This window comes from Dasypus novemcinctus, chromosome 8 (genome assembly GCF_030445035.2).
Source record: "Dasypus novemcinctus isolate mDasNov1 chromosome 8, mDasNov1.1.hap2, whole genome shotgun sequence".
NCBI lineage: Eukaryota > Metazoa > Chordata > Mammalia > Cingulata > Dasypodidae > Dasypus > Dasypus novemcinctus.
This window is the reverse complement of record NC_080680.1, coordinates 73,385,810-73,412,038: the sequence shown is the minus strand read 5'-3', so window position 1 is coordinate 73,412,038 and position 26,229 is coordinate 73,385,810. Positions and strand designations below refer to the sequence as shown.

Sequence of the window (26,229 nt, the reverse complement as noted above, 5' to 3'; positions counted from 1 at the left end):
TTTCAACATTGGTCATTTGGAATTGGCCAGGTTTGGAGTATTTATACCATGGATACTGGCAATTGCTACAAATCAGGATTGTAGTAGTAGTAGTAGTAGTAGCAGCAGTAGCAGTAGTAGTTGTTGTTATTTACCAGCACACCACTGCCCTCAATCCACAGTATCTAACACAGTATCTAACACACTGCCTCAGCTTGACAAAGCACTCATAATTCTGTCACCTAACACAACATATGTGTTAAATACATTAAAAAGTTTCCTCTATTTACAACACTAAACTAAACTAGAAACCAGAGCCACAGAGACTTGCGCTCATATTAGAAAACAATACCAGGTTGCTTGGCTTATTCTACCTTCTAGAGGGAAAAATCTTATTGAAATACAGGGATGTATCAGGAAGGTGAAAAGTGAATTTTACTTTTTTTTTTTTCATTTGCAGGGGAGAGTTTTAAGAAGGTTCACATATTCTATTTATACCTATTATATCCAATTAAGAATACTACCCAATACTTGTTTTTAAGAGTTCACATAAATGTTTTCTATTTAATACTCAGAATAACACCATGAGCCAGATACTACTCTTCCTATTTTACATATGTTTAGAAGGAGAGGCTCATCACATGTATACATGACATCAAATTCAGTCTAGTGTTCTTTCTACTCTACCATAGTCATGTTTTATATATATTAGATCACTTTAATTCTGTGATTCTGAGCATACAAAGGGATTAGTGAAGAATCTTACTAGTTCTCATACTATCTTTCCTGTTCAACCTATCATGCTGGGATAGAAACAAAATACATGAAACAAGTTGTTTTTTCCCAAAAGTCTCCCTGACAGTAAAGTTTGCGCTTCCTAAAATTTCATGATAAAGCATTGATGTTGTTATGGTAGGCAGAGAATGACTAAAATTCAAGTGTGTGTTTGTGTGTGTGTGCCTACGTGTGTGGAGGTAGGTGTGCAGGTATTACTTTGACATGTCAGAAATGGGACTCATAATTTATGTTTTATTTCTAAATTGATGAGCTATTTGGGATTTTTATAGTTCAATTTGTTTTAAGATAAACTTCAAAACTCAAATGACCCTCTCTGCTCTGCCATAAGACATGATAAAGGATACATGCTTCTCAAACTTCACCCTATCCTTGATTCTCAGATGTTATTTTACAGATTAGTCCATGTCACCAGAGATTTGCATCCTGCAGGCATTAGCCAATAAAACAGGCAATATCCCTATATGGACTGCCTCTGCTTTTAGTCAAAATCAAAGTAGAAAACACTCATATCTATGCAAAAGAAATGAGAATAAAACTAGGAATAAAAATTTAAGAAAAATATAAAATTTTCTCACAACAAAAATATCTATTAATATCTATGAGCTCTATAATAGAGAGCAATTATTGCTACTACAATTATGCAAAATGAAGTTCTGAAAACATGAGAAATTCTTTAGGAAAATATGTTTAAATCTCCAGCTTCCAGACATTTTTGAGCATACATGAGAATAAGGGACTTCGAGATTAAAAAAAAAAAGTTTAGTACTTCCAGTAATCTGTTATTATGATTTATAACATAATTTTCAAACTAGAGCAGTAATGACTTTGGAGTTTCCTTGGTCCTACCTCCTTACTTCACAGGTGAGAATACTAAGACCACGAGTGGCTGAGGTTTGCAACATGTAGTTACTGAAGTAGGACTCTTTCCTCCATCTAGCGGCCCTTCTTAATCACCAAATGTGGCAGTATTATCATATTCATGATGTATCTGAAAAAATAAATATAGATGCTTTCTTTAGACAAGAGGAGACAGCCCAAGTATATCTTTCTGGAATTACAATGAAATTCAAAAGACATATTGGTGTGCCAGTAAAAAATGTCTGATATTAGTTCTGGCCTTTCCATTCATATGCTAGGCTCTGAGTGTGTTTTTGCCTTGGAAAAATGTATAGTAAAAAAACCAGCTTTGAGTACCTCATAGGAATGTGAAAATTCAATAAGAAAATGGATATTATTGCCTTGGAAAAGTTTTCAAGTGCTTTCTAGATAAAGGATTATTGTTAATATGATTATTTGGAGATATTAAATATTGGAGGAACATTAACAGCTACAACAACAAAAAATAGTTAGATGTGGACTCCAAAAGTTCTTAACTAAAAATCAAAAGTCCTATATCTGCTCTCCTTGTATATTTTTAGACAATTGATGTATTAGTATCATGAAATCAAACATCTATTCAAATGAACTGACAAGTAGGTATTAATCACTAATCACTTTCGAAACTTTCTTCCCTAATTTATAGATACCTAAATATCACATTTATCCATATCTTGCATTTAGTTACCACTAATAAGATGAATGAGTCTATCGGTGTTGTATAGTCAAGTTTTTAAGAAGATATTAGAACCTAAAATGGATAATCTAGGTCCCTAGCTTGAGTTTCCAAGGTGAATATTCCCAGTCTCCTTAGGAGTCCACTTACTCAAATTGGGACCTAGAGAGTTTTAGGCAGAGCACACATGCAGCCCTATTTTCTTCTTATTACATTTGATGGTATGAGACCTATCTGAGGCATGTGCTTCATATATTTTCATCTGACTGGGTACTGACATCATTGGAGCATGGTGCTGACATAGCAGTTGCAGGTGGTTTCTTTTTCAAATCAATCAGCAAAGGCAAGGAGAGCCTCATGTCCAGCAATGCAAATGCCATGGCTTCTAATGGGTTTTAATGTGATGATGTGCCTTTGAATTACCATTCAAGTTCCACTGACTTTTCCCATTTCTCTTCCATTCATAGACTGACTTATTTCATTGTATTGAGTGTTACACTGAATATGTAACAGTAAGGTTCTGATATCTAGCAATTTATATTTGAGGTAATAGCAGTTTTTATCCTGAGAGGCTAATAAACTGCACAAAAGAGAGACAGTATAACATAGCTATTAAGAGCACAGGGCTGGAGTCAGACCCCCTGAAGGCAGACTTGCTACTGACACCTCCTTTTCTTTTTAAACAAATCAATTTTATTGATAGTATTAGGCAGGGTTCTTTAGGGAAACAGAATCCACAGGAGATATCTGTCAATAGTAGGAGATTTTATGAGTCTCTCATGTGACCATGGGAATGCACAAGTCCAGGTTCTGCAGGCAGGCTGCAAACCAGGGTCCAATCAAAGTCCAGTGAATGTCCTTGATGAGTTTCTGGGAGACATTGGCTGTCCAAGGATGAGCTGGGAAATTCTCTGAATGCTGAAATCACTTCTGCTTTTAAGGCCTTCAACTGATTGGATAAAGTGAGTCACTCATTGCTGATGGCAAACTACTGGTGACTAAAGTCCATAAATGTCCCTGTATTACAATTAGCCCAGTACTTGCTTGACCAAACAACTGGGCACAGTTCCCTGGCCGAGTTGACACATTAGCCTAACCATCACAGATATACATTAATAAAGTATATATCCATCCAAAATGTAAAATCAGTGGTAATTGGTGTAATTACATATTTGTGCATTCACCACTTTAATCAATCTTAAAGCACTTTCATTATTCCAATAATAATAATAAGCAAAAATAAACAAAGTCATCACCTCTCAATTTCTCTATACTTCTGCCATACATAGCTGCTATTCTTTTCCCTTTTCTCTAGTATATTTGTATTTATATTTTGTAAGAATAGTCTTATATATGCAGTATCACCCATATTCGTGTTTTACATGAGGTTTAACTATCTTATACAGTCCCATGTTAGAATTTTTAGCTTTCCATGTAGTAATATACAAGACCTTAGACTTTTCCTTTCAACCACTGTCATACCCATATAATAGCTCTGCTAGTCACAAACCATGATGTGCTTTCACCATTTCTATTCATTTCCAAAGATTTACAAACAAGCCTTTAATCAATTCTGCACAGATTAACCCTCAGATTTCCATTCTCTACCCTCATTCTATTTTCTGGTGACCTATATTCTAATTATGTAAATAATTATGTAAACTCCTTGAGTTTACATAAAATATTTAATTCATAATAGCACAATCATACAGAGTTTGTCTTTTTGTGTCTAGCTTGCTTCACACAACATGATGTCCTCCAGGTTTATCCATTCAGTCATATGCTTCACGACTTCATTTCTTCTTTCAGCTGAGTAATATTCCATCATGTGTATGCACCACAATTTGTTTATCCATTCATCAGTTGATGGACACCTGGATTTTTTCCAGCTTTTGGAAATCGTGATTAACACTGCTGTGAACATTGGTGTGCAGGTATCTGTGTGTGCCTCAGCTCTCAGTTCTTCTGGGTATATACTTAGTAATCATATTGCTGGGTCCCATGGCAAGTCTATATTCAACTTCTTTAGGAACTGCCAAACTGTTCTCCACAGTGGCTGTACCATTCTACATTCCCACCTACAGTGAATAAGCATTCCTATCTCTTCACATCCTCTCCAACATTTAGTTTTCCTTTTAATTGCAGTCAGTCTGATAGGTGTGAAATTATATCTCGATGTAGTTTTGATTTGCATTTCCCTAATTGCTAGTGATGTTGAACATTTTTTCATGTGTTTCTTTGCCCTTTTTTCTTTCTTTTTGGACAATTGTTTTTTCAAGACTTCTGCCATTTTTTAATTGGGTAGTTTGTCTTTTTATTGTTGAGAGACTCTGGGGAGAGTCTAATCTAACTCCTCTTCACCTTGGTTTCCTCATGTGTACCTAATGTGCACCTCATATTAATACTGCCTAATATATTAGGTGCTCTGCATGAGATGATACTTTTGTTTTTTTAATATAAAACAATTTTTAACAACCTTCCCCAAAGCCATTTGGAGAGCTGTTAGTATTGGCATAATGTATTAAACAAAACTTTAAACCAAATTAATAATTTTTATATTGTTCTATTTCTGAAATTGTCAAGATGTGGTTTGGAAAAATAACATTGTACCATGAATGGAATATTTATTAATATTTAGGCATGCTTAGTCTTTCATCCTTTTCAGGTAATGTCCTTGAAAATCACCTCCTGTAAATATGTGCTAGGCAGCTTGCTTCCTAGACTGAAGTAAATTACACAACGACACATCTTACTTAATGTGTCTTATGTGCTGTGCTGCTTTCTGAAAATCTATACAGTTATTAAAGTGATGTAATGCTTTAGCCATACTGTAGTTACTTTAGCAACTTGTTGCAATGTTGTTGTTGGTTGTAAATAAATACTTCTTTTATATTCTGAACAATTTTAAAATTTGGTCATACCCTATAGGCTACTTTAAAATGAAGTGAAGAACAACATATTTTGGTATTTTAGTTTCATTACAGGAATATTAATTCAGCTGTAACATACCATCATTTCTGATAATTTTACAGTTGCCTTATCCAAAAGTAATCTATTACCAACTCAGTTATTTTTTTAATGAACTACTCATATATATATATGTATGTATTTTTTGAAAAAGATAATATTTGGGACTCCATTCTGCAAGTTACTGTTTTAAGGAAAATGAATAAAATAGTGACAAAATACAGTCCCTGCCCTTCTGAGTACACATCCCAGTGTGGGAGATAGACTATAAACATGGTAAATACATATAAAAGCAAACCAATATAAATATATAAAAGGGCTGGGGAGCAGTTACAGGGAAGTTTGCAAGTAGCAAGGTGGTTATTATTTAAAAAGTTGATCAGAAAGTCCTCTTTGGGGAGGTGAGGATTAGCTGTAGAAGGAAACGAAGAAGGCATGTCTCCTCTGGAGGATTACTCCAGGCAGAAGAAATAAGAACTTGACAAATTCCAGAGAGAGAATGAAGGCCAGTATAGCTAGAGGTTAGTGTAAACTATAGGGAGCAGGGAGAGACAAGAGTGGAACATAGAGGAATTAGGAACTCACTGCTGTAATCCAAAGAGAAATGATGGTAACATAGTCTAGACTCATAATGAAAGCAATGATACTTAGTTCTTTTCAAGAGATATTTAGAAAGAATTTATAGGTCTTGAGGCTTTCATTAAATCTAGGAGCAGCCTTCTTTGCAGATTGCAGAGATTAGAGCTTGCTGGAGCAAATTTCATCAATTTATAAGTGCTACCATTGACTTCAATTTCTCACCTGCTTATGATTCACCTTACATTCTACCTGCAGATGGTCATTCAATCTTTCTGAATGCACGACTGTATGACAAACTTTTGTTTTTTGCTTATATTGAACCTAAAATTGGCTCCCTGGACCTTGTTCTCAATTTGAAACAGGACATAGAAAAAATGCTACTTCCTCTTTAACGTCTATCATTCTTTATACTGATCATATGCGTATATATGATCACAGTCTTTTTTTTAAAGATTTATTTTATTTTATTTCTCCTCCCCCCCTCCCCACCCCAGTTATCTGTTATCTGTGTCTATTTGCTGCATGTTCTTCTTTGTCTGCTTCTGTTGTTGTCAGCGGCATGAGAATCTCTTTTCTTTTTGTTGCATCATCTTGTTGTGTCAGCTCTCCGTGTGTGCAGTGCCATTTTTGGGCAGGCTGAACTTTCTCTCGCACGGGGTGGCTCTCCTTACTGGGCGCACTCCTTGTGTGGGGGGCTCCCCTACGCAGGGGATACCCCTGCATGGCACGGCACTCCTTGCACGCATCAGCACTGTGCATGGGCTAGCTCCACGTGGGTCAAGGAGGCCCGGGGTTTGAACCGTGGACCTCCCATGTGGTAGACAGACGCCCTAACCACTGGGCCAAGTCCGCTTCCCTGATGACAGTCTTTAAAAGGGTATTCTGTGGAATTTTTTGGTCAAATAACTTGAGAAAATATTACATGAGGTAAACCTCTCTGAAAAAGTTACTCCAAGCACATTAGCAAAAATTTGAGAATAAGTGCAGTAAATAAATCTTTTCAATTTTTATTAATACTGCATTCCAAAAACTCATTCTGTGAAGGAAACCTGACATTTTTTCACATGAGATCTATTCATATTTCAGAAAACTGGTTTATGTGTCATATTCATTATAATGCTAAGACAAAATACTTTTCAACCATTCTATATATGACATAATGTCCAGATTCTTCTATAATGCTGGCTTGTTTCTATTATACAGATTATTTTGACAATATACGTCCAGATATATGGCAGAAAATTTTTTTAAAAATGTGATCTGAGTAACAGTACATTTAATATGGCTATTCTTGTAAACTGGAATCCACCTTGCTTAAATTGAAGCAATTTAAGTCTCTTACTGCATAGTAACCATGTCACATTTTTGGTCAAGATAAACATAGATGTGTTCTCCAGAGAAAGATTTGCCAAGGCATTTCCTCCCTGTATAGATGATGTTTTTAACATTGAATCTGGACTTAGAATGCCTGTTGTTTTCAACAGGATTGAAGAGATTGTCAAATCATTTTCATTCTTGATTATATTCTTGCTTTTATTGGCAATGTCTTCCAGCTTTTATTGGCAATGTCTTCCAACTTTCTGACACCTCCATCCTTTACATGTTTTTCACCCAGGCAAAAGCTAGAGGTAGTTGGAATTGCTTTCTTGAAATTAAATTATTTCATTATATTATTACCTGATATACATACCAGTCTCTCTCCTATTTAAAAAGTACACATGTTTGCTTGGTCTTAGATAATATATGTATAGATTCTTAGTGCTTCCTACTTACTTTTCTAAATTTTTTTATAAATCATTAGATTTTTAAAAAAATGCTGTCTCTTTGTGATTTGAAGCTCTCCTAACCAACAAATATTTATCAGGGTTTACCCTTACTGCCTATTAAAAAATGAAAACATTTGCTATTTTCACTTTTTAATCTCTCTCCAGTCCTCTATGATGTCTCAGCATTCTCCAAAAGTAGTCCTGAAGTCACATTTTACAAATGCTTTGATAATGTAATTCCTTGAACCTAAAGATTGAAATCACTTTACAACCAAAGCTTATTTTCTGCATGTAGTTATAATAGAGGTGGGGGGAGAAAAGAGAAGTTAAAGACAATTAGACATGGGTTATAATTAAATTACTGCACTGAAATCATGAACAGAACAGTTGGATATTTTCAAAGAAGAAATCAATTTTTTAAAAAAGAAAACTTGTAGCCCAGAAAAATTAGTAAAATGCATTTTCTGAAATTTTACCATGTGTTCTTTTTTTCTTCCAAAAATTCACTGTTTTGGGCAAGTGGATCATTGCTTTCTTGGATTTTGTGAACGTTGGCAGCAATTGAGTCTATAACTATGTTGCTTTCTCTCCCCCCTAAGAACACTTGCAAGTTGGCACTCTTTCAGAAAGACTAACATTCATCTTACTGTCAGTACACTTCTTGGAATAGAAGCAATACTTTGTCTTCTTGATGTTTGCAAAGCTTTAGAAAACCCAACATCAACTGACAGAGGGTTGAGGCATGTTGCACAACATTCAATTTAACGATGAAATTTTTCATTGATGTTTTATGTTATGCTACTGGCTTTAGAATAAAATTTTAGCAACAATTTCTTCAGAATTATATTCTATTAAGAAACATAATTCTTTAAATGTAGGAATATGAAAAAAATTACAGAATCCTTTCCTTGGCTAAAATATTTTAGAAGCTGTATATTTTCAAGGTGACAAAAGCTTACTTATGCATTACTGTGTACTATTATCAACTACTCCATGGTGTTGTCACATGGAGATTCCATTACTTTAGGCTCCCAATTATATTATTCATATAATCATATTTTATTGATTAAACATTTCAAAATGTATGTTTATTGCACATACGTGTATATAAAACCAAAAGTGTACAAAAACAAAAATATTTTAATGCATTAATATTTAGTACTATTTAAGCACAAAGTCTAGTGAGGACAGAAAAAGGCTTATAATTTAAGAAAAAAAGACAAAAATAAAATTATTCTAGAGAAATTTAAGGATAATAATAAGAAACCTATTTAATAATTCTGAGAAAATTAACTTAAGTCAAAAATAACTTGTGGCAGAGAAATGATAGCTTCTAACTTGAACATCAATTTTCTATTTTCTTCTCAGTAAGAGATCTCCAATTATCAGCTGGACATATTGCCACATAGCCAAAAGAGAACAGCTTGCCTTACAGTTCTGGTGACCAAGTGGCAAAGATCCAGCTAAAGATTTATTAGCAGAAATATTATGTCAGAGGTTGCCTTTTCACCTCCCTTTATCTTATTCTATTTCATGACTGGAGTTTCAGCTGACTTCCTAGATAACAAAATGGAATGGAACAATAATGGTAGCCACATGTGGAAGTACTATATTGTTTAAGTTATGATATTACCTACAACTAAATCTAACTCTTTTGGCCTGTAGACAATACTTTAGGCATTCCTAATTGAATCACATGAATATTCAGAATTAAGTTCAAATTCATCCCAGAATTCAAGATTCTTTACAACTTCTTCAAATTTATAGTTTCATAATTTCTTCAAACTGCATTCTTCCACTCTCTTGTATATGACAATTTTTTTAATGTATGGCAATTCATTTACTTCTTGTTTATGAACACCTTGTCACTGTTCCACTCATTTTATCTTTTTTTTTTCCTATTGGAAATTTGTTTTTTATTGAGATCCCACCAGTTGCACAATCCATTCCTGACATCAAGTTTCTTCTTCCTTTGTAATCTGATCTTTCTTGAGTGGTCCTATGAACACCATTTTCTGCTCCATGGTCTGGAAGTGTCCATGACCAAACCTGGAGATGATGTTGATGAACTTGAGATCAATCTTTTCTAGGGCCTGGTGTTTGGTCTGCACCAGCAAGAACCTGTGGAGTGGTACGCACCGCTTCTTGGTCCACACCACACAGCCTTTCAGCATGACAAAGTTATTGGTTACCTCACAACATTGGACAAAGTCACCTGTCTAACAAGAGCCACCCTGCACTTTTTAGATAGGTCACAGCAGGTGGAGGCATTGTTCTTGGTTAGCTTGCTGCCCTTGATAAGGTAGCCCTGGCCAGTCTCTTAGATCTTCTTGTTGATCTCAGTGCACTGGTGGTAGCTTTCTGGCCAGCCCCAGCCACAGAGAAGGCCACACGGGCAGGATGCCATGCCCCAATACAGGTCACCTTGCTCAGCTGTCAGTGGGTCTTGCAAGGCAGCTTCTTGGTGCACCAGCAGCTGGTGACATCTTTATAGCACTTGCCCTTGGTCACCCTGATGACATCTATCATCTTGTCTTACCTAAATACTTGGCTCACAGGCACCTGTTGCTCTAGCCTCTCCTGGGCCCAGTCTAGCTTCTCAGCCATGATGCCGTTACCTGGATCTCCATCAGGTGGACCTTCTTCTGGCACAGTGGGAGCAGGCACATCTGGGTGTGTGCCATGAAGAGGATGACCTGGCAGTACTTCCTCATGATACCGAAGCCCTCTCCAGCTGCTTCTTGCTATCGTTATCCTGTCACTTCTTGCATACTTGGTGAAGGCCTTCTTAGATTTATGCCACTTCTTGTAGAAATGCCATTTGCACTCATTGCTGATGTGCTAAGCAAAGACAGTCTTGAAGGTCAGGAGGTCGCAAGGGGTTTCTATATAGCCCACAATGCCTACGACCACCATAGGCAGTGTCTCCACAATGGTCACTGCCTCCACCATTTCCTTCTTGTTCACCCTGGACCCTGGCCTATCGACCTCCCTCATGACGTGGGTCATGCCGACTGCAGCAGTTTAATATTATTGAAGAATTCCAAAAAGAAATATTGGATAGTGTTTGTAATCTGATCTGTACCTGGGCATGATTGAGTTATGATTAGGGCATAAAAGGTGTGGCAAAGAACAGAACTGAGGGTTTCTGATGTTGGAGTTTGATGCTGAATTCTTAAGCTGGAGCCCCAGGGAAAGAGACAGAGCTATTTGCCTGATAGTCTACAGCTGACCTTGTGGAGAGAGGCAAAGCTGAGAGAGCCTCATAGTCTATAGCTGACCTTGTGGAGGAAACAGAGGAGCTGAGCCCAGAGGAACCCAGGAAACCCAAACCCTCACAGGCATCAGCAGCCATCTTGCTCCAACACGTGAAAATAGACTTTGGTGAGCGAAGTAACTTATGCTTTATGGCCTGGTATTTGTAAGCTCCTATCCCAAATAAATGCCCTTTTTAAAAGCCAAAAGATTTCTGGTATTTTGCATCAGCACCTCTTTGGCTGATTAATACACCAACCTTGTAGCCCAGGAAGGCCGTGAGGTGGACAAGTTTGGAGGAGTCATCCTTGTTGAAGCTCTTCACCTTCCCACTGTGCCGGCTGCTGTGCTTCCAAGGCAAGAAGCCCAGGGACTTGTGCCCGGGAGCAGAGAACTTCCTGCGGGATATCACGTCACCCAGGAGTGCCCACAGTAGAGCTCATTTTATCTTTATTCATTTTCTTTCCCCATTCAACTTCACATTTTCAAATACTGTGTCCATATGAAGTTAGCGCCAATGTTTACAAATTATTAATCATTCCATTTCGGGATCTACTATTCCATACTCATAACCCCTTTTTCATTAAACAAACATATACACTTAATTATATACTGCCTTAAAACACATCTCATTTTGTTTTCTCACATTGTAAAATATTTCATTTGTTCTTGACCATTTTATGTGTTCATTTGTATTTGTCCCCCCAAATTTGCATAAAAATCATCTTCTGTAACTATTCAGTAGCAAAAACCAAACAAAAATCTTTCCTTCCTTTACCTCCTTTGCTTACTACCTTGGTAAAAAGACACTTTCATTTGGTTATATACTTTCCCCCTATCACTGCCACTCACATCTGATCAAACCCTAAATCCTATTAACTCTACCTCTCTTCCTATCTGGAATCTGTACATCTCTTTGTATATCTATTGTCACTGCCTTAGCTCAGGCTATATCTTTAATTGCTATCTTATACTGCCTGCCCTCAATTTTCTTCCTCTAAAGTGATCTTATGAGAATGTATTCATGTTATCCCAAGCTTTAAAAAATAATTTCCCCAGGCATTTTGCAATATGTTCAAAATCCTCAGCGTATTTTACAAGTTCCCTCAATAGCTGGTTTTCAGCTAACTTCTTCAGTCCTACCTTTTAGTTGCTCTTCCCTTCATTACTTAAACTCTAGCTTATAAACTTGTCTGTAGTCACCCCAAAGGTAACAAGCTCGCTTGCTCGCTCTCCCTTCCTGCTGCCCCATTTTTGAAAACTGTGCATAGGCTGCTGCCTTCCAGTTTGCATTCAGACTCTTGCCAACTCATCCTTTGTAATTCTGCCTAGAAGGTATTCCTTTATCCCTGGAAGAGTTCTCACAGTTAGCAAGTCTCAGAGCTAGATTTGAAATCCAGAGAGTCTAATTGCACAGTTTGCACATTAACCATTACACATGAGTCTAGAAACAAATTGTTTATCAGCTGCCCATTATCCTCAGGGTAAAGTTCAAACTTCTGGCATGCAAGCCCCATCAATAGCTGATCTCTACATGAAGACTTTAGTTTTATCTCTTAATTCCCATTTCAGCATTGCTTTATGCTTTGGATTTAAGTTAAAGGGAAATCTGAATCAAAGTAAAAGCTTTCTATTGCTTGTTCCAGTTTTTTATTGTTCAATGAAGACTGCCATTTTGAAATGTTATGTGATGTCTTATGAAGCCATAGACTGACAGACAGCTGAAGAAAACAAGCACCATTGCTGTGTAAGAAATAATGCAGGCTAGTGTTGTAGAAAGAAAGGAACATTTATGGTTTTCACTGACCACATTACCTTCTCTGATTTCTACCCTTGTCAAAAAAGTGTCAAAAATAGTCACAAGGAACCCATTTATCTTAGGAAGATGGCAAGTGGTAAATTACTGACACTTTAGTTTCTTCAAAAAAACATTCCGGCTGCATAGAGATATTTTTTACAACTCCAAGTTTTGCCTGTTTATTTTGGTGTAGCATGCGTTTGAATTGAAACCCTCAAACAGTGACTGAATTTTAAGCAAGTGGTTTAGTTGCAAACACAAGATTATAGTTCAAAATAACTGTTTCAAATTAAACACAGTGCAGTAAAATGGTTAAAAGCAAAAGACTCTAGGTTTAAATCCTAGAAATGATTTTGATCACTAGAATGATAGTTTTGCCTAATTTATGAGGTTGTTGTGGAAATGGGGATAATGCATGTTATTCAATTGGCACAGTTCATGGCACATAGGATATATTCCATTAATTAATGGTATTGCCATTTGTGCTTTTCCCTCCGCTGTCCATGGCTTTTATCCAGTCAGGAGCCATGCATTTTTTTCCTGGCTTGGGGAGCCTATGATTAACAGCACAGCCAAGTCCCTGCTCCAAAAGGCCTTAACTGCTAATACAGACCCTTTTAGTACCGGGTTCAGAAGCTGGGCTCTGGATTTAGACATCCAAGGTTCAAATCCTGCCTGTCCATTTGAGCAGCTATGTGAAACTGGAGAGATTATTTGACCTCTCTGTCACTGTATCCTCATCTGTAAAATGAACATATTAACATTTATTACGTTTGTCAGTATTAAATGAGCCCATTAATCTAGTTGTCTTACAATAGTGCCTGGTACATAAAAAGGTGCTCAATAAAGGTTACAATGTGAGACTAACATTTTTAGCTAATTCATGAGACTAGATTTTTCAAATGAGACACCCACGAATCAGAGATCACAAGCAGAATCAAGGTTGACTAAGTAATTTCAAGGATATGAGCAACTGAGTTGTTCATCAAGAAGGGCTTTCCAGATTTTTCCTTCTTTCTAGTCCTCATGTCCTTATAGCCCAGTATAGATGAGGCCTCTAAGTAAGGCATTCAGGGTTTCTCATACAATGGGCAGCATTTCAATTATGGAATATCTCCATTTTATAGCCCAGAGTTGGACAGTCTATATGACTTTCTCCAGAGAGTCAAGCCTCATAGACCCTGAGTTCTGTTTTCTATAGATAAGAGACTCCTGCCAAGGACATTTCAATGATAGAGCTCTGCCTCCTAGCAAATATCATTAGTCTGTATACCCAGAGGAGGTCCCGTTGATAAGGGGATTAAATCACATTTTCCCCACAATCTCTCCCTGGTAAAGGGAGTGAATGCATTGCAGGCCATTGCTTTCATTCACATTGTTTTAATTTTTTTTCAAGTAATGGAAGAGATACATCTGTTACACTCTATTTTTTCCCTACCTGATTCTTCAAAAAGACTTTTTTCCCCACTTTTTTTGAAGGTAAAACTTTTGCGTGGTTCTAAAATCAAAAGAGCATGAGAACATGAAAAGTCTCACCTCTACTCTTGACACCATCTGACCATTTACCTCTCAAACCCAGCTGCATTTAATTTTTAAGAGTTTTCTTACTGTACCTTGCTATTTTCACCTAAAAATATCATGGATACTTTCACATATCAATATAAAGAAAACTTTCTCATTCTTTTCCTTAGCAACGTAGTCCCCTATGGTATGGATGTGGTGCATCTGTATAATAATTAGACAGATTTTTAAAAAATGTTTTGTAATGTGAGCTGCTGGAAATGATAACTGTATCTCTGTAGCATGCTTCAGCATCATTCTGTATTCAATGCCCTCTGTGTTCTCACCCTTTTGATAGAATTCTTTTTTTTTTCACCTGAGTATATCAACCTGGAAATAAACAAGGCCAAGTTTTCTATAACTATCAATTCGCAGTAGTCTGCCTGACCTCCGTTCTTGTAAACTTGCAGGTCAATATTTGAGGCTTTCTAGAACTAAAGCCTTGAAGACACAATGATAATTTAACACAATGAGTTAATTAAACTGCCCCGATATTCCTACACAAAAATCAGTATTGAATAATTGGATAAGAGCTAAAGAGCTTATATAAACTCAACATATTTCTTTATTCAGAATTAAAAATATATTAATTTCCCTTTAACCAAGAATAATTGAAAACCTGGGTGCCTATTTGAATAGTGCAATACATTAACTACAAGTTTGGGGGTCAGATTCCAATCCCAACTAACTGCGACAAAATACTTTGAACTTTGAGTTAATTTTCCTCAATTTCCTCATAATTTTAGGATATAGAGTTTAGCTCAGTAGGTTGTATAGATGATTAACTGAGTTAATGTACATAAATCACATTAGTTTTTATTAAAAAAGGGTAGCTTTCATTATCATCATCATCATCACCATGTACCTATACTGTGCTAAATTCTGCATTAGAAGTTGGGGTACAACAATGTATACCACATTATCCTTGCTCACAGAATTCATCGTGTATTGGGAAAGGCACACCAGTAAACAAATAATAACTTAAGTCCATAGCAATGGAATACACCAGTAGACTAAATGCTATGTTCCAGGAGAGTAAAATACATTCTGAGAATACATTTTAGGGAACAATCAGCTGAAGGAGGTGAAAGATTCAAGAGAATCTCCATTAGAAGAGATCAATATATAACAACTTCAATTTTCACTTTTCAAAGAATATAGAAAAATAGACAACACTGAAACAATGCATTTTGTTTTAATTTGTGGTCGTGGTGGGGATTCAGAAGGCTCTTGGATACGACAGTACCTCTGAGTTGCCATAGTTATTTCTCAGTTCCGTAGATAGATGTGTCTAGGAAATGGGGTGAATCCTCTGACCCTAAGGTTTGCTTTTCTCATTTACTGTCATTTTTCCCCATAAAAGCAAAGTGTGAAAAGTAAAAAAAAAAAAAAAGAAAAAAAAAAAAAGAATGATTACTACTCCTATTTTTGTTATATATATAAAACAAAAACACAAATGTGAGTTTGGATTTGCAAAAACCAAAAATTATTGAGGAAATTTCATTTTTGCAAGACCAGTTAGAAGTCAATGCTTCTTATAGAGGGTCCATAAATCCACAGGTTTTTCACTTTGTTGAAGTTGCTTAAATGTCAGAAATATACCTCTCATTACCACTGCTGCCTACACACACAAGAAACCAAAATTTCTGGCCAGTGAAAAAGACTCGGTGGGCCACACATGATTTTCCACAACATTCCCCAGAACCATAAGCCACGTTTCAAATATTAAACTTAATGAATGGATAAATGCTCAATACTTAAAGATAGTCAGTGGTAGCAGAGAGTGGCCTGCACATCAGCAGCATTCACCAAACTAATTTAAAGCCAGACCCTCCTTGGAGAGGAGTTGAGAGGTTTGCTTTCACCAAGAGGGTGTCTTGATTACAATTCTGTAACTCATATCTAATACTCTGCCACAATCTTTTAATTGATGGATTTATGTAATCAGAAATAATTTAAAGATAGCTTTTCGTTGAAACTAGATTATAATTCTTATTGCTACTTCGCTTTAGTATTTGGAACTGTCATTTATAATCTAAGAGTAAGAATTAGGACTCGAAGAAGCATCAAACCTTGTGGCAAGCTCGTAACTTCAATTCGCACCGGATTCGAAAACACTGCTAACATCCTACACTTGAAACGCTGCAAAAAGTCAGCGTTCTAGGCACATCTTGGGATATTAAACCTAAAATGCTGCTCCTGGCAAACTAATACACAACGGAAATAAAATGCCTCTTTATGTCTTAACATCTCCCCACCGAATTCACTATTCACTTTCTGTTTACACAGGCTCCGTGGTTTAGTTTAAAGCTCTTCCCGCAACTTTGCATTAGAAGGAAAGGTCAGGCAAAGGAACCACGCACCCAGATTTCCCCGTGCGCATCAGTTCGCAGCCTTGGGCACTGGCTTAAGTTAGCGGGAGGGTGTCGCCAGCGTTCCGCTTTCTTTGAACCGCGGCAAGATCGATCCAGCATCGCCAACGCCAACATCCCTCTCAGTCTGTACTTCCTCCAAAGTGGCTCACAAGTTCAAATCAGGTGCACCCCCGACATTCAAACGTGCACGGTGTCCGCCGCCCCCCGGGGGGGGCAAAGTTCACCTTCGAATGCTGTGGAACAATTCCTGAGCCGTCAGCAGCGCTACTAAAACTCTTCAACACAGTCTTAAGTTTCATCTTCAGGATGTAATCTTCCTCCAGTTCCACTTTTGAGCGTCTGCGACTCCACGTTCAGCTCTCACCCTCCGCGGTCACAGGCTGCTGCCGCTCAACTTGAAAGGGATTTCCGCAGCTAGTCCAGAGTCCTTGGTGAACACCCGGGAGGAGCGATGGATCCCAGTGACCCAGCAAAGGAACCTGACGCCATCGCCATCCGGCGCGACTTTATTTTCCTCAATCTAGTCCCAAGCGGTAGAGATCCTTGGATCCCCGGAACAGAGAAATTTGCAACAATCCTCAATCCAGCCAGCACTTGGGTAGGCTGAGAAACGCTGTGCTGGTGTAGTGACCACGCAGAGTACAAAGGAGAACAGTATTTAAAAACCATTGAGCAAAAGTTTACTTTCCGTGAACAATTTCTATAGCCCAGGCTGGGTGAGACAAACTCACGCTGGGGTGTCTCCTTCCCAGGGAGCTGTGGATGAGCTTGGGGCTTTTCTGAGAGAGACATCTCCTCCGGTTCAGCATTCCCCAGCTGTGCGGCACGCTCCCTCCGGTCGTGGAAGGAAGGGAAAGAAGCTGGCACTGCTAGCCAGAGACCCGATCAGCTAGCTACTCCAGGAGCAAAACCTTGGTAATGGCTGCTAATGGGGCTGGGTCTCGGGATTCCTAATCCCTCCCCTTCCCCCCGCTGAGCACTTCACCTGCTACCATCCAGTTCACAGTATAAGCGTAGATTTAAAAATAGCCCAATTCCAAAAGCTTGGCGTCACCGATCTTAGGCAGTTCCTCTCACAAAGACCCAAGCGAGCTTCAGCAGCTCCCTGGTGGAAAGCTACGCGAGATACTATGCAGAAAAGGCGGGATGAAGGGAAATTATGTCCAGGAAACGATATATAGGCCCTTCTATTCGAAGGACCTCGGGGAGCCCCTAAGCTCCTTAGCGGGCAGCTGCAGCCACTTCAGTTCTCCGCTTGAAGGGGCGGAGGTGGCCCGGGAGGGTGGAGATGGGGACCTGGTTAATTCTTAGCTCGCAGACCTCACTCAGGGTACCCGGAGGAGTATCTGTGAACCAGGGAGCTGAGAAGACTGAGAGGGTAGGGACCTCCGGCGATGAGGGCTTGCAACGAGGAACTGCCTGCCAGAAATCCGCTAACTAGTGAGGAGTGATTAAGTCTTCCCGTCATCAGCATCCCTCGAACCCTAGCCCCTCCTCGCCTTTCCAGATGTGTGCGCCCCAGCAGCCTGGGGCAGCCGGCTTGGGGCTGGGTGTCCGTGAGTGGCTGCGCGCGCGCGCGCGCGGGCGTGTATGTGTGTGTGCGCGTGAGCCGCGGGAGCGCCGAGCTTAGCCGCCGGGACCAAGCCGCCAGCCGCTCGCCTCGCGTCCCTCCTCCTGGCAGCCGCCTCCTCGCAGCCTCCTCACCTGGCGCCTATCGCTCGCCAAGCGTGGCTTGGCCGCTGCTGCCTTCCCACAAAGTTTCCTCTGCACTGGCACCTTCGCGAAGGGGCTGTCCTTGCAAATGCGGCTCTGAAGGTGTGCCTTGTGTGGCTCTTCTTACAGCACCTACTTCGGCTCCTTTCCACATAATCTGAGCTGAGTAGAAGATTTTCCAAATTAAGGGAGAAAGGAGGGGGAAGGGTAGTGTCAAGAGAAAGACAAGAGCGGCCGCAGCAGAATATTCGCTTCTTTCCTGCTTAACGCCGGGGAATTGATTGGTGTGACTGAAGGATAAAAGAAGAAAATTAGGCAGCCAAGTTAGCAGAGGAGGGGCTCGGAAGCTTCCGGTGCCGGAAGGTAGTCCTGGTCTCCGTTTCCATACTCGTGAAGGTTTGGAGACAAAAACCACTGCGAGGGCTTTAAACCGCCATCCCATCTTGACCCCTTTAAAAGGAAAAGCCGGCAGAACTGAAACTGGGGGAGTTAAGGAAAAGCCCCTAGACTTGTGTGCGTTGCATCCTTGGTTTTGGATTTTAAGGACTTGAAGGAGAATTAACAGCGCCTCAAGGTAAGAGACTACACAACCGCTGCCTGAATTGCCAGGGAGAAGAATAACTTAAGATAAATGTTGGCGATGGGATGGGATGTAGTGGAGGTGGGGGCGATTAAGCCAAGTTAGCATGATCTCTCCCGGAGCCTCCGTGCGATTGCACAAACCGCGGGAATGCCTTGGGGGGGGGGGGGGGGGCAAATCTGGGAGTAACCGGCAGTGCCCAGTTGGGAGGCAGGAATTTTAAAGGGAGTGTCCTGCTTTTAAAATTTGTGGAACCTATTAGAAATAGGTATCTAGTTGGTTTGTCTGCCCAGGCTGATCCAACTGGGCGAGATATATATATATAATTTTATATTTTCATTTTTTGACACCGCAGACCCACTCCCTTGTTGTCATAGAGAGCAGTGGGCACAAACGAACGCCGCTTGGACGCGGTAGCAGGTGAGCCTAGCGCAGGTGGGCAGGTGGGGCGCGGGCGGCGGCCTCGGCCAGCGGGAGTGTGTGTGTGTGTGTGTGTGTGTGTGTGTGTGTGTGTGTGTGTGTGGGAGGGAGTTGGTGGAAAACCCTCGCCGCCGCCTGGCGGGCTCCCGGAGGCCGGCGTCGAGCCCGGGCTCCGCGGGTCCGCTGCGGTTCCCTTCGCCTCCGCTAGAGGCTCCCAGTGGGCGCGGCGGAGCCGGTGGGTGTGGGGGCGCCGGGAGACAGAGGGGTGAGCGCGGGGAGCGAACGAGCCCGCGGGGTGGCGGAGCGGGCGCGGCAGGGGGAGGCGATTCCGGCAGAGGCTGGGGACAGGAGCCTGCGTCCCTGCGCGCCTCCCGGCTGCGTACCGCACCGCGGGAACCCGGGTCCGAAACCTGCTTGAGCTTGGGAAAGCTGCGCCCTGAGCTGCAGCCACTTCTGGGATGTGATCCTGGCCCGCGCCCGGATGGCCGCGCAGGGAGGTAATACCCTCTTTCTCCTCTCCCTATTCGCTCTCAGCCCCCTCCTCCCCTTCTTGTGTAAATTCTCAGCCTAATCTCCAAGATGGGGGTGGGTGGGTGAGGGGGTGGTGGAGCATGCAGGTCTGAAGTGTCTGTATCTAAAGGTGCCTTTCTGTCCTGCTGCTTGAAGCTCAGTGCAATGTGTATTGAACTAGTACCTAATTTCGCTTGCCTCCCCTGAATATTTGTCGGCTTGATAGAAGTTTTCTGCGGAGAGCGCTGGGTGTCTGGTCTTTAGGCCGGGCTCCGGCTGAGGTGAACAAGGGGACCAGCTGTGCACCTCTGAGCCGCAGTGGACTAGAGTGCGCGACCCAAGGAGTGGGGTGTGGTGGAGAAGGGAGTACCACACCCTCTTCCTTTACTCCCTTTTCCTCCCCTCTCTTCACCTGACGGGGAAGCAGTCTTCCCATCCAGTATTTTACAATTTCCTTTCCCAAGGGATTGATCCTGAGAACAGAGCAAAGCTGCTGAGAGACTTGGGAGAGAGAGTAGGATGAGAATAGAAATCATGACTGTAACATCAGGGAGGGAAGGAAGATGAAGTTAAGCTCGCGTGTATGAGGTGGGGGTGATGGTGCTGGAAAATGGCCTTGGGGTTCAGATTATGTGACTAAGTCTGATACATTTCACGTTTCACACTGTTTGACATAATCCAGTTTGCCCACGCCACGAACAGAAAATCACCTCTATTAGGTACTGCCTTGGGCACAGTGGACACTGAATGTATTGGATGGCTGTGTCTAAAGCCAAAAAAAAAAAAAAAAAGAGTGGGCATTGTGTGTGCTTGGTATGATTACCGTGTCTGTCAGACGGCTGCCAATGTATGTATTTCTCAGCTTGATGTGTTGGGCTCTTTTATCATATATGTGGTCATTTTTACACTCTAACACAATTTCAGAGACCTCTAAAGGAGTCTCTTAACAAACACGACTTGTGATATTAAGCCTCCTGCAGAATAATACCTAAGGAAGTGAGAAAAATACAACGTGGCATGGAATATTCTAGGAATACTGAACAAACACCGAGGCCCAGCATTTGGTAAATGTTGGGCCACATACTGTGAAAGAGTGAAAACATTTTTTTTCAAAAATGGAAAGTGGTGGTTAATATTTTAAAAGACGAGGATGTTCTTCAGTGTACTATCATCATCATCCAGTAGCATGCATTACTTCCAATGCTGTTAAGAGTGTGAAGCAGAAGAAAAAACAAAGTACCTCCTGCTGAAAATCAGTAAAATGTTCTGTGAGATACTGTCAGGTGTTTCACCCTAAGAATTTAAATTGAATGGATGGGTGCCTAGTGATGATGACTGAGGTGGTTTGGTTGTCGTTTATGTGTAGGGCATCTATTATTTTGAATTACTGTAAATATGTAAGTTAATATTATATAATAAGTATAATTTGAAAGAAATGGGAGCAGGCCAGTTTATTGATATTTTTCATTCCAGGATAACACATAGTGCAATATCAGGGATGATTGATATAAAGTTTGTCGTCCATGCTTTACATTGAAATGAGCTCTATTTAGAAGGCAAGGATAAATAATCTTGCTGAAGTCTGCAAAAGGATGGTTTATGTTGATCAAATATACTGTTTTAGAAATTTTATGATGTGTCAAAATATAATTTGCATGTATAGAAACAAAGTATTTTTTAATGCATTAACCAAGACAAATACATAAGCTTCAGTTTTCTCTCTAAAAGACACTTCTGAAATCAAAGAAAGATTTGCTAGTGTTAAGCATCTGTGTATATCACGCATAAGGAATATTGTTTCTCGACGTTTTATTGAATCAAACTAGTGAGGCTGGTTTGTAGCTTTAAATTCAGTTTTAGAACTCCATCTCTAAAGATTTTTTCTGTGAATGTGATTTTGAAAGGAGTCAAGCATTGAAATATTCTAGGGATGATGCTATGTACCTGAAAACTGTTTGTCCCCTGAAATTTCATGTCAAGAATAAGAAGTGATAGGAAATTGTCACAAATTAATTGGCTTGATGCTTCAATTAAAAACTGATTATTATCTGACTCTGGTAGTCATTATGGGTGATTTCATTTGGTCTCTAGATATTCTGTGAAAGGGCTCTAGGTGGGAATGTTTTCCTGTAGCGCAAGGAGAGGAGGTCACGCTGTGCAAAAAGGCTTGTCACTTACTGATTCTCCTTAAGATAGCATGTTAGATTAGGGAAAAAAGTTTTCTGAGTTTATGTGAATACATATCTCTTTGTAATAGATCTCAACTTCTGAGTACTCTACTTGCAATTTTGATGAAGAAATATCTCACCAAGCCCCTTACATTTAAGAGATTAGGACCTACTTTGGGGTTGAGAAAATTTAGGAAATATTTAAGATTAAAAGAACATATTCCCTGGAAGAAAATAAGTTGTATTTAAAACAGATGATTGGTAAGGAATTAAAATAAGAGAGACAATTTCAATCCTAGGTAACAGGTTTACCGACTTCACTACCATGTCTCTGATTTCTTCTTTCTGCATTTATTATTTATATTTTCAGTATGGTTTTTAAAAGTCTTTTCTATTTTTTTCTTTCTTTCTTTTGGATAACATATTTCCTTTGAAGGAAATCCATATGTATTTTTATTCTACATTTACCAGTACATAATGTAGTTTTTACATGGGAAATAGTATTAAAAATATGTTAAGATTATTCTTTGTACAAGAAGAAACTTAATAAAGTGTAGGTTTAATCTAATAGGGGATACTTGGTTGTTATCTCCTACAGGGTGGATGACTTTTTTGTCTGCTTGCAACTACTCTGCCTTCTGTTTCTGGAAAGCATAGAAGAATGAATAGTTAGTCACTGGAGATAGAGGGACTGCCTTGGAACTTGGTGCATTTGTGTTTGAGTGACTTATTCCTCTGTAGTTAATACTCTTTCCATGTGTGTATGGTAAGAATCATTTGGGATTTTAAGACATTTTTCTAATCCAATCTGAAAGGATCATATTGAACAAATAGTGGAGCCATATTTATCAGTGTATACCTGTTCAGAAATTAGTCATTTGAGCAAATCCTTATCCCATCCAAGCAGCTTGTAAATGCAACTTTTTCTTTTTAAAGTAAAATGCAACTTCTTCTTTTTAAAGTGGTGCTACTCAACTAACATAATGGCTAAATGGTTCTTAAATGTTCCTAGGAGAGAAAGTCCTGTTTCCATACCTCACAAGAGAACTAATTAATGCCATGGAAGGCAGCATGAATTAACGCTGGAAGACCTAAATTCCACTTCTGTCTTTGACAATTAACAAATGGTGTATCTTTTGAAAGATTCCCCTATTTCTGAAAAGCTCAGTGTTGATATCTGTAAAATGGGAATATTTAATTTATTCCTATTGTATTTTTTTTTTTTTAAAGATTTATTTATTTTATTTCTCTCCCCTTTCCCCCCACCCCAGTTGTCTGTTCTCTGTGTTCATTTGCTGGGTGTTCTTCTTTGAACGCTTCTGTTGTTGTCAGCAGCATGGGAATCTTTGTTTCTTTTTGTTGCATCAACTTGTTACATCTGCTTTCCCTGCGTGCGGCGCCATTCCTGGGTAGGCTGAACTTTCTTTCGCGCTGGGCGGCTCTCCCTACGGGGCGCACTCCTTGCACGTGGGGCTCCCCTACTTGGGGGACACCCCTGTGTGGCAGGGCACTCCTTGCACTTATCATCACTGCGCATGGGCCGGCTGCACATGGGTCAAGGAGGCCCAGGGTTTGAACCGTGGACCTCCCATGTGGTAGATGGACGCCCTAACCACTGAGCCACGTCCACTTCCCTATAGTTTTGATTTTAAAGAGGAAAAAGGAAAGTAGAATAAAATAATTTTAAATATTAAAGTTTAGGGTCCCTGTTATTCTAGATATTTTACATTTTTTCTTTTTGTATGTATTTCGTGTGACAGAGGCAGCAGCGACCATTATTTTCTTTATTATGTCAGCTACCCAGTTTCTATGAACCTTTTAAAAATTTTGGCATGTTAAATGTTCAATAGTTTAATCTGTGAAGTTGGACACAAATCTCCTAGAGTATGTTGGATTTTACAATGGAGTTTTCCCAAGAATGCTGATAGTTCATTTGTCCTATTTTATCTTAGGAGTTTTAATATAAATTATATTAATTATGAGTTATTTTCATCAAATGAATTAGTAAGGATGCAAAGGGTAGATATTAAATGGCTCAAAGATTTGAATAAAGTTTAAAAAGCCACCTAGAAATAATTATGTGCTCTTTTGATAATATATGAAGTCTGCTAGTATTTGAGACTATAAAAAATGTGTTGCTTTTCTAAATGTATTCACTAGTTATTATTAAGAAGACATGATCTTTACTGGTTGCAAGGGTAAATCAAATATCATTTCCTTCCATAGAGTTTTGCTGTAATTGTCATGTAAACAGTGCTTTTCTCTAACAAAATGAGTAATACTAAATGCAAACCTAAGATTCTAACCTAGAAAGCAAATTATTTTTGGTGCAGTTTTAATAGAACATAATATCAAATTTTCTGTAAGAAGGGAATTATCATTCTTGCAAAATACAAAAACATATTTCAGCTTCTCAGAAATGTATGTAAAAATCTAAGATTCTCAACACATTGCAGTTTCTAGGTGAAGCACTATAGAACATTTGAGATGGATTCTAAATGGATTGCACAAGGAATTTGTGTCTTCATATGCTCCTATTCTATTATAATGTAACTATGGTTAGCTGTAAGATATCTATAGTAGTCAGCATGAAGGGAAATAATTAGCATAAAAACTGCCTTGCTCCTGGTGTACCATACCAGCCAACCACAGTGCCTTTGAGATAACAGTTGATTTTGAAATAGTGGGCTTCTTTTGTCAAAAGGAAAGAACCTTTATCTTTTTAACAACTTTTACTGGACTTTTCTATACCTAAGATATACATAGTTCTCCCTGCTGAAAGCAGTCTTCCAGAGGACTCCTTGACCCCTTGGCTATGCATATGATTATTGATTGCAGATGGTTTCTTTTTATGATTTGCCTTCAGTTTCCCTTGCAACTAAATGCAAAAACTCTAGCTTCTGTCTCAATCAGTTAAATTTACGTCAATTAGTACTCAAATATTTATTGATGTTAAAGTGATTTTCAGTCTGATATTCAGGATGTAATGATATATCTGAACTGGTTTTTGCTCTTAAGAGTCATGTGAACTTGTTGGAAAGAAGGCAAATGTGGGTGGCAAGCTAATAAAAATATAATAGTTTTTCACCTCATTTAGGAAATGCTTAAGTATCTGTTATGCACAAGGCTATACAACATAAGAATATAAGAGTTGTCACCAGGCAGTTCAGAATAGGGTGAAATGATAGTCGCCTGAGAAGGATTCATAAAGGGAAAGGAAAAGAGGCTACAGTTGAATGGAATACACATAAGCGAATCAAAGCAAATGAATACAATAGTGAGGTGATCTTTGAAGACTAGAGCAAAGATAAAAATATTGATAGGATCCTAGTGTGATAATGGAGTGGGGAAATAGTCATATACCCAAATGGTGTTGTAAACTGGTTCAGCTCATCCTGGGTGAAATTTGACAATACTTATTGAATTACAAATGTTCATAATCATTGAATTTATAGTTTCTCTTCTTGGAGTTTATCAACAGAAATGCTTACATGAATCTGCAGAGACATGTTATTTACACACAAGAGGAAATAGATAACCAGAATAGTTCCATATCCTTTAAAGAAATTGAATTTGTAGTTAAAATTTTCCCATACCAAATGACCATCAACTGGAGAATGGAAAAACAAAATGTGGTGTATACATAAATTTTAATACTACTTGGCAATAAAAAGGAATGAAATACTGATACATGCTACAACTTGGATGAATCTCAGAAACATGCTAATTGAAATAAATCAGCTACAGTAGACCACACATTGTATTTTTCCATTTAAATAAAATGCCCAGAAAAGCAAATCTATAGAAACTGAAGTACATTAGTGTTTGCCTGCCATAGGGAATGGAGACAGTGAGTGACTATGGATCCATCATTTTGGGATGATGGAAATGTTCTAAAATTGAATTGTGGAAATAGCTGCACAAATACGTTTACTAAAATCACTGAATTCTTTACATAAAATAAGTTTGTTATATGAAAATTGTGCATCAGTAAGCATTAAAAATGAGTCAAATCCCAAAACAAAACACAAACCCAAAATCTTCCCACAAAGTAAACCCCAGGCACAAATGACTTCAGTGATAAAGTCTTCCAAACATTTAAGCAAGAAATACCAATTCTACACAAATTCTTCCAGGAAATTGTAGAGGAGGGAATATTTCCCAACTCTTCCTTTGAGACCAACATCACCCTGATACCAAAATTATGAA

At 39.0% G+C, this 26,229-nt stretch overlaps 1 protein-coding gene and 1 pseudogene across 11 annotated transcripts in view; one reads left to right on the top strand and one right to left on the bottom strand.

The window, feature by feature from the left end:
• Positions 1-9,596: 9,596 nt before the first annotated feature.
• LOC101415314 (large ribosomal subunit protein uL3-like) lies at positions 9,597-16,743 on the bottom strand (annotated as a pseudogene).
• LINGO2 (leucine rich repeat and Ig domain containing 2) overlaps positions 16,713-26,229 on the top strand; it is a 1,371,976-nt gene continuing 1,362,459 nt past the window's right edge. For 3 of the 11 annotated variants that reach the window (XR_009186822.1, XM_058301965.1, XM_058301962.1), the window contains exons 1-2: positions 17,668-18,916; positions 19,278-19,342. The gene's annotated coding sequence lies outside the window, so the exon portion shown is untranslated. Of the gene's footprint in view, positions 18,917-19,277; positions 19,343-19,601; positions 19,840-26,229 lie in introns of those variants that run through there. The other 8 variants (XM_071216806.1, XM_058301964.1, XM_058301963.1 and 5 more) reach the window with 8 other exon arrangements.